General features: G+C 45.7%; 1 pseudogene; it reads left to right on the top strand.

Moving 5' to 3' along the window:
* Window positions 1-2,277: 2,277 nt before the first annotated feature.
* LOC103245070 (small ribosomal subunit protein uS5 pseudogene) lies at window positions 2,278-3,225 on the top strand (annotated as a pseudogene).
* The last annotated feature ends 6,350 nt before the right edge of the window (window positions 3,226-9,575 follow it).

Here is a 9,575-nt window from a genome sequence, read left to right as displayed (position 1 = left end):
AGGAAAGAAGGGAGGGAGGGAAGGAGAGAGGGAAAGAAGTAAATGTGGCAAGACATTCAAAATTGGTGAATCAAGATGACAAATATATGAGTTGTCATTCTTGCAACTTTTCTATAGATTTGAAAATTTTCAGAATAGGAAGCTGTGGGGGACAGCAAGCTTAGTAATACCACTGGTAAGATGATACGAATTTCTCTAGGGGTCATTTTTGTATTTTTCACTTGGCTCACTGGCTCAAGGCTGGCCAAAGTATTTATGTTGCCTGAGCACTTAAAATGTGCCTGTCTTCACAGAACAGTCTGTTCTCACTGTTTATTAAGAGTTGCCCAGATGGTTCAACTAAATATAGGATTATATGTTTAACGCCAGTACAACCCAGTTGTAAAATAAAAAGCTCCCTCATATAACTTCTTTTGTACTCCATGACTCCAAATAATGCTCAATTTATTTGTCCAGTTGTTTTGGATTATGTGGACATTCGTATTCAGCATCAATTTTTAAAGAAAGCAGAGGAGGCAATAAATATGCTTATGTCAACAATGCTACTGTTGCTTAGACATTTCTGGGAACCCCACTTTTGTGCTTCCAAGCCTTTTAAGAACCTCATAATAAAATTCATATAGTTATTTTAAATGCATCCACATTTTATTTTGGATGAAACAGAATCAGAACAAGTGATCACCCAACTTATTTATGGTAGGATATAATAAATTCCTCTTCAAAGATTTTAGACTGTAAATTGTTAAGTACAGTGAGTTCTGAGATTCTCTCCAAAGAACCAATGTATCAGTATGTTCAGCTCCCCTGTTCTTCATTCTCCATTTTAAAGGTTAACTTCCTTGTTCCGCTTGCCCCTAGTTTCAGCAAACAACCTTTCCCACCATTTCTCATCAGTAGTTCACATCTATTCCCCTGGTCACCTGCTCCGTCCTGAGACACCTGTGGTCACCTGCTCTGACCTGAATCATCCTGAGTCACCTGTTCTGTAACCATCCTTCAGGCCAAACAACTCACCCTACCACTCCAGCTCGTACCCCTACTCTCTTTAAAACAGTCAATTGGAATTAGCTTAGACTGTGTGGTCCAACCCTAGCCAACAGGGGAATGACATAGCAGTAGGGGCTACCTGTGTCAGGAATAAAACCCCTTCCCCTCCCTTGCTCAGGTGTGCTCTCGCCATTGCTCCATCATGAGTTGCACACTTCTATAGAAGTAAAAATTGCCTTGCTGAGAAAATTAAATTGATGTTCGAGTGCTATTTCCTTGCGGCACCGAAAATTTATTTTAACATTTACCATTCTTTAACACAAATGACTGTTGGCATTTCTGAAAAATCAAGTCAATCTTAACAAATTAAAATTTGCAACATTGATGCTATTCAGAAAACTTCCCATGTTTCTAAAATTCAACAAGAAACAAAATAAGAGCTCCAAAACTATTTTAGGCCAGGGATTGGTAAACTTTTTCTGTATATATTCAGATGATAGATATTTTAGGCTTTGTGGGTCATATGGATTCTCTCACAACTAACCAACACTGCTGTCGCAAGAAAGCAGCTGTAGACAACACTTAAATTAGTGAGTTTAGATGTGTTCCAATAATTTTATTTACAGGAGCAGTTTGTGGATATTTGACCCACAGTCCGTAGTTTGCCCATCGTTTTTTTAGGTAATGACAGGATAATTGCACTAATTTGATAGCCTTCCAATGTGACAGTAATTACTGAGCTATGTAATTTTTGGCTTTTTTTTTTTTAAGCAAACATTTGACCCACTGTTTATAGTCTCTGGTAGGGCATTTTAAAATCTTGTTTAGGAGCATTATTTTTTAATAGCATTTAAAGAAAGTATTGTACTGATACTTCCTCTTGCAGAGGGAAAACTATTACAACACAATTACAGTTTTATCAGTTAATCAGCAGGAGCTGTATTCTGATTAAGAAGCATCACTAAGGCCAGACGCATTGGTTCAGGCCTGTAATCCCAGCACTTTAGGAGACTGAGGCTGGCGAATCACCTGAGGTCAGGAGTTCGAGAATAGCCTAACCAACATGGGTAAACCCCGTCTCTACTAAAAACACAAAAATTAGCCAGGCACGATGGTGGGCACCTGTAATCCTAGCTACTCAGGAGGCTGAGGCAGGAGAATCCCTCGAACTCAGGAGGTTGCAGTGAGCCAAGATCACACCACTGCACTCCAGCCTGGGCAACAGAGTGAGACTCCGTCTCAAAAAAAAAAAAAAAAAGAAGCATCATTAAAAAGAAAAGGCCAGCTTCTTCTCCGAGAGAACACCAAATGGCGGATGACGCCGGTGCAGCCGGGGGGCCCAGAGGCCCTGGTGGCCCTGGGATGGGGAACCGCGGTGGCTTCCGCGGTGGTTTCGGCAGTGGCATCCGGGGTCAGGGTTGCGGCCGTGGACGGGGCCGGGGCCGAGGTCGCGGAGCTCGCGGAGGCAAGGCCAAGGATAAGGAGTGGATGCCCGTGACCAAGCTGGGCCGCTTGCTCAAGGACGTGAAGATCAAGTCCCTGGAGGAGATCTACCTCTTCTCCCTGCCCATTAAGGAATCTGAGATCATTGACTTTTTCTTGGGGGCCTCTCTCAATCTCAAAGACCAGGTTTCGAAGATTATGCCGGTGGAGAAGCAGACCCGTGCTGGCCAGCGCACCAGGTTCAAGGCGTTTGTTGCTATCAGGGACTACAATGGCCACGTCGGCCTGGGTGTTAAGTGCTCCAAGGAGGTGGCCACTGCCATCTGTGGGGCCATCATCCTGGTCAAACTCTCCATTGTCCCCGTGCGCAGAGGCTACTGGGGGAACAAGATTGGCAAGCCCCACACCGTCCCTTGCAAGGTGACAGGCCGCTGCGGCTCTGTGCTGGTGCGCCTCATCCCTGCACCCAGGGGCACTGGCATCGTCTCAGCGCCTGTGCCCAAGAAGCTGCTCATGATGGCTGGTATTGATGACTGCTACACCTCAGCCCGGGGCTACACTGCCACCCTGGGCAACTTCGCCAAGGCCACCTTTGATGCCATCTCTAAGACCTACAGCTACCTGACCCCTGACCTCTGGAAGGAGACTGTGTTTACCAAGTCTCCCTGTCAGGAATTCACTGACCACCTTGTCAAGACCCACACCAGAGTCTCCGTGCAGCGGACCCAGGCTCCAGCTGTGGCTGCAATAGAGGGTTTTTATACAAGAAAAATAAAGTGAATTAAGCCTGAAAAAAAAGAAAAGAAAAGAAAAGGCCAGGTGCAGTGGCTCATGCCTGTAATCCCAGCACTTTGGAAGGCCGAGGCAGGTGGATCACCTGAGGTCAGGAGTTCAAGACCAACCTGATCAACATGGCGAGACCCCATCTCTACCAAAAATACAAAATTTAGCTGGGCGTGGTACCTCATGCTTGTAATCCCAGCTACTTGGGGGGCTGAGGCAGGAGAATAGCTTGAAGCCGGGAGGCAGAGGCTGCAGTGAGCTGAGATCATGGCACTGCACTCTAGCCTGGGTGACAGAGTGAGACTCCATCTCTAACTAATAATAATAATAATAAAAGCACAAGGGCCAGGAACGGTGGCTCATGCCTGTAATCTCAGCACTTGGTGAGGCTGAGGTAGGTGAATTGCTTGAGCCCAGGAGTTTGAGATTAGCCTGGGCAGTATGCAAAATGAGGCCAGAGGATTGCTTGAGCCCAGGAGGTGGAGACTGCAGTGAATGATTATTGCACCACTGCACTCCAGCCTGGGTGACACAGTGAGACTGTGTGTCAAAAAAAATAAAATTTAACTAAAGGCCAAACTCAGTGGCTCAATCCTGTAATCCTAGCACTTCAGGAAGCTGAGGCAGGAGGATAACCTGAAGACAGCAGCTCAAGAGCAGCCTGGGTGACATAGGGAGACCCCCCCATCTCCACAAAAAAACATTTTTAAAAATTAGCCAGGTGTGGTGGCATGCACCTATAGGACCAGCTACTAAGGAGGCTGAGGTGGGAGGACTGCTTGAGCCCAGGAGGTCGAAGCTGCAGTGAGCCATGATTGTGCCACTGCACTCCAACCTGGCTGACAGAGCAAGGCCTTGTTGCCAAAAAATAAAATAAAATAAAATAGGCCAGGCATGGTGGCTCACGCCTGTAATCTCAGCACTTTGGGAGGCCAAGGCGGGTGGATCACCTGAGGTCAGGAGTTTGAGACCAGCCTGGCCTTAGTGAAACCCCATCTCTTCAAAAAATACACCAATTAGCCAGGCTGGTGATGCACACCTGTAATCCCAGCTACTCAGGAGGCTGAGGCAGGAGAATTGCTTGAACCTGGGAGGCAGAGGTTGCAGTGAGTTGAAATGGAGCCATTGCACTCCAGCCTGGGTGACAGAGTGAGACTCCATCTCAAAAAGTAAATAAATTAAATTAAATTAAATTAAATTAAAAGTACCCAGATAGAGACTGATTTTGCAAATGCTTAATATAAAGAGCAAAAGCCATAAGCAGTTTTATTTTGTATTTTATTTTTACTTATTTATTTATTTTTGTACAGAAGGGGTTCCGCTATGTTGCCCAGGTTGTTCTCAAACTCTTAACCTCAAGTGATTCTCCCATCTCAACCTCCCAAAGTGCTGGAATTACAAGCATGAGCCACCACACCCAGCTCCCCACACTTTTTTTTTGTTTTAACCTGTGCCTTTTATTTTGTTCATTTTGCAACAATTAGTTGAATTAATTATTGCAATTTTCACACTGTCAAAAGAAAAAAGACACCAGAAGGAGCCGAATTTAGTTTTGTGTTCACTGGGTTCTTTCTTTCCCTTTTGATGTTTTCTTTCCCACTATACCAGCGGCTCTCAAGTATGGTCCTTGAATCAGCAGCATCAGCATGACATGGGAACCTAACGGAAATACAAATTCTTGGGCCTCGCCCACTGCAGACATCCTGAATCAGAAACTCTGGGGATGGGGCTCAGTGAAACCCTCTAGGTGATACTGATGCTTCCATAGGTTTGAGAACTACTGGTCTACATCTAGGCAGATGGCTACCTAGCTATTGCAATACAGAAGAAAACGTGCTCTAGGTTGCTGGGTTCCAACACAGGTCCGTCGTTTCCCCATGTTCCGTACATCTAAAGGAGAGGTGCTCAGATCTAATGGAGGGGAGAGTGAAGATGTGTATTCAAATAGGAACACTGGCCAGGTGCAGTGGCTCACACCTGTAATCCCAGTATTTTGGGAAGCCGAGGAGGTAAGATCACACGTGGCCAGGAGTTCAAGACCATCCAAGACAACAAAGTGAGACCCTGTTTTGAAAAAAAATTTTTTTAATAAAACAAATAGAAACACACACTCACTCATAACTACCACTCCTTCCACTCACCCCTGACTATCGAACCCACACAGGCATAATACAGCAGTGTGTGAGATGCCTATACTTTCTCACTCAGCAAAATATCAAGGACCAATAACACAAGACAGGGATAAAGGAATACTGTTTTTCATAAGAAGAATTACAGAGCCACTGACTCCTAAACTATGTCTATCTATAACATTGAATGCAATAGTATCAGAAATATATTTTAAAGAAATTTCTATGGGCTGAATATGTTTTCCAAAATTCATATGTTGAAACTTAATGGCCTGGCCAGGCACAGTGGCTCATGCCTGTAATCCCAGCACTTTGGGAGGCTGAGGTGGGTAGATCACTTGAGGTCAGGAGTTCAAGACCAGCCTTGCCAACATGGTGAAACCTCGTCTCTACTAAAAATACAAAAATTAGCGGGGCCTGGTGGTGCACACCTGTAATCCCACCTTCTCGGGAGGCTGAGGCAGGAGAATTGCTGAACCCGGGTAGCAGAGGCTACAGTAAACTGAGATGGTGCCACTGCACAGAGTGAGACTCTGTCTCAAAAAAAAAAAAAAAAGGAAAAGAAAAAAGAAAAGAAACTTAATGGCCAATATGACAGTATAAAGAGGTGGGGCCTTTAGGAGGTAATTAAGACATGAGAGCTGATCCCTTATGGATAGGATAAGGGCCCTTACAGAAGGGCTTGAGGGAGTGGGTCCATTTGCTTCTGCTCCTCTGCCACATGAGGACAGTGCTTGTTCCCTTTTGCCTTTTTCGACCCTTCTGCCATGTGAGAATCAGCAAGAAGGTCCTCAAAAGACACTGAAGGGCCAGGTGCGGTGGCTCACACCTGCAATCGCATTACTTTGGGAGGCCGAGAAGGGTGGATCACAAGGTCAGGAGATCCAGACCACCCTGGCTAACACGGTGAAACCCCGTCTCTACCAAAAATACAAAAAAGTAGCCGGGAGTGGTGGTGGGCGCCTGTAGTCCCAGCTACTCGGGAGGTTGAGGCAGGAGAATGGCATGAACCTGGGAGGCAGAGCTTGCAGTGAGCCGAGATCATGCCACTGCACTCCAGCCTGGGTGACAAAGCGAGACTCCATCTCAAAAAAAATAAAGACACTGAAGGCAGGTGCCTTGACCTTGGATTTCTCAGCCTTCAGGACTGTGAGACATAAATTTCTATTGTTTATAAATGACCCAGTCTGTGGTGTTTTTAAATGGGAGCACAAACGGACTAAGACAGAGATCTATTAGAACCTTCTTTCTAGGACACTCCCTTATATAAAACTCTTCTTTGGGTAATGATGCGTAGTCAAATGTCACTGAAATAACTGCACCCTCATTAGGGTGTGATGAAAATCCAAACAAAGACACGTGAGCACATTGCTTCCAGTTTCTCCCTGTTTGGCTTTAACTCCTGCTTGGTTAGAGAAATCAGAGCCTCATAAATTAGCAAGCTTCTTCTGAATAAAAAAAAAAATTAATAAGAATGTAACTAAGCCGGGCGCGGTGGCTCACGCCTGTAATCCCAGCACTTTGGGAGGCCGAGATGGGCGGATCACAAGGTCAGGAGATCAAGGCCATCCTGGTTAACACGGTGAAACCTCATCTCTACTAAAAATACAAAAAAATTAGCCGGGCCTGGTAGTGGGCACCCGTAGTCCCAGCTACTCAGAAGGCTGAGGCAGGAGAATGGCATGAACCCGGGCGGTGGAGCTTGCAGTGAGCCGAAATCTCTCCACTGCACTCAAGCCTGGGAGACAGAGCGAGACTCCGCCTCAGAAAAAAAAAAAAAAAAAAAAAAGAACCTAACTAATGAATCAAAAAACTAATATATGCACTGTATTGTGTTAGGTATTCATGAGTGGGTAAGGCTACTTTTTTTTTTGTTATGGCACTGGGACAGCTACAGATGTTTGGAGAATGAGACAGCACTGTGAGCTAAGCCAGGCAGCAGTGACCTCCAAACAGATGTGGAAACTGAGCAGACAGACAAAGCAAAGACCATGAGCATAGATCCCGAATATGCTTAGCATATTTGGAGAACAATTAAGCCAAGCAATTTAGGTGAAATAGCATATTAATATAGGAAAGATTGGGGAAGTAGGTAAGGTCCATCTTACTGTGGCCATAAATGTCAGGCTGGGGTTTATGGCTTGTTATGAGAGCAATGAGAAACATTTAAAATTCTAGTTAGCTGGGTGTGGTGTCTCCCATCCGTAATCCCAGCACTTTGGGAGGCTGAGGTAGGAAAATCACTTGAGGCCAGGAGTTTGGAGATCAGCCCCGGCAACATAACAAAACCCCATCTCTCCAAAAATATAGTAATAACTCAGTGTAATCTTCTCCAGATTACAGAGTAGATTACAGCTGGGCCTCTCAAACTGTCATATGCATCTGAAATCACCTGGGATCTTGTTAAAATGCAGATTCTAATTCAGCAGGTCTGGGGCGTAGGCTGAGAGTCTGCCTTGTGTGTGTGTGTGAGACGGGATCTCACTCTGTTGCCCAGGCTGGAGTGCAGTGTCACAATCATGGCTCGCTGAATCCTCCACCTCCCCAGACTCAGACAATCCTCATCTCAGCCTCAGCAGTAGCTGGGACTACAGGCACACACACCACTACACCTGGCTGACTTTTTGTTGTTTTTTTCCCCCAAGAGGGAGTTTCACTCTTGTTGCCCAGGCTGGAGAACAATGGCACAATCTCGGCTCACCGCAACCTCTGTCTCCTGGGTTCAAGCGATTCTCCTGCCTCAGTCTCCTGAGTAGCTGGGACTACAGGCACGCACCACCACACTGGGCTAATTTTGTATTTTTAGTAGAGACAGGGTTTCTCCATGTTGGTCAGGCTAGTCTCGAACTCCTAACCTCAGGTGATCCGCTCCCCTCGGCCTCCTAGAGTGCTTGGGATTATAGGCGTGAGCCACTGCGCGCGGCCTGTAATTTATTTATTTATTTTTTTAGCAGAGACAGGGTTTTGCCATGTTGCCTAGGCTGATCTCAAACGCCTGACCTAAAGTGATCTGCCCGCCTCAGCCTCCCAAAGTGCTGGGATTACAGGCGTGAGCTACCACTCCCAGCAAGACTCTGACTTTCTAACTCACTCCCAGTGATAGCTAGTATACTGCTTGCTCCCCAGACCCCACTTTGAGCAGCCGAAGATTAGGGTATTGTTCTAAATTCAAGGCATCTACTACAATATAATATTGAAATAGAAAGAGAAAACACACCAAAAACATACCAAAAACATGGGGGGCCGGATACAGTGGCTCACACCAGTAATCTGAGCACTTTGAGAGGCTGAGGTGGGAGGACTGCTTGAGGCCAAGAGTCCAAAGTTGCTATAAGCCATGATCGCACCACTGCACTCCAGACCAGGGGACAGAGCAAGACCCTATCTCAAAAGATAAATAAATAAATCAAAAGAAACAAAAAAGAAAAAAAAATTTTTTTTACAAATTCATTATTCTAGTTTGCTAATTTATTTGCAAGGAACAAGCATTTATCACTCAATCAGCTGAAGTAAAAAGAGCTTATTTTAAAAAGGCATAGGGGACGGCTGTACGCGGTGGCTCACGCCTGTAATCCCAGCACTTTGGGAGGCCAAGGTGGGCTGATCACTTGAGGTCAGGAGTTTGAGACCAGCCTGGCCAGCATGGTGAAACACCGTCTCTACTAAAAATACAAAAAATTAGCCAGGCATGGTGATGGGCACCTGTAATCTCAGCTACTCGGGAGGCTGAGGCAGGAGAATTGCCTGAACCGGGGAGGTGGAGGTTGCAGTGAGCCGAGATCGTGCCACTGCAGCCTGGGTGACAAAATGAGACTTCATCTCAAAAAAAAAAAAAGAAAAGAAAAGAAAAGAAAAAAAGAAAGGAAAAAAAAGAAATAAAGTGAAGATAATCCTGACCCTAGCCCCACCCTCATCTTCACCGCAGGAGGTGAAGAGGAAGGAAAACCACAGAAACTGAAAGGTTTGCATTCCCCAGCCTGCCCCGCCTGCCTTAATTCTACTGAGTTTCTTTCTTTTTTTTTTAAGACGGAGTTTTTTTTGCTCTTGTCCCCTAGGCTGGAGTGCAACAGTGTGATCTCAGTTCACTGCAATTTCTGCCTCCCCGGTTCAAGTGATTCCCCTGCCTCAGCCTCCTGGGTATCTGGGATTACAAGTGCCCACCACCACGCCCAGCTAATTTTTGTATTTTTAGTGGAGACAGGGCTTCACCATGTTGGCCAGGCTGGTCTCGAA

Source organism: Chlorocebus sabaeus, chromosome 14 (assembly GCF_047675955.1).
Source record: "Chlorocebus sabaeus isolate Y175 chromosome 14, mChlSab1.0.hap1, whole genome shotgun sequence".
Lineage (NCBI taxonomy): Eukaryota > Metazoa > Chordata > Mammalia > Primates > Cercopithecidae > Chlorocebus > Chlorocebus sabaeus.
This window is presented reverse-complemented; position numbering and strand designations above follow the sequence as displayed.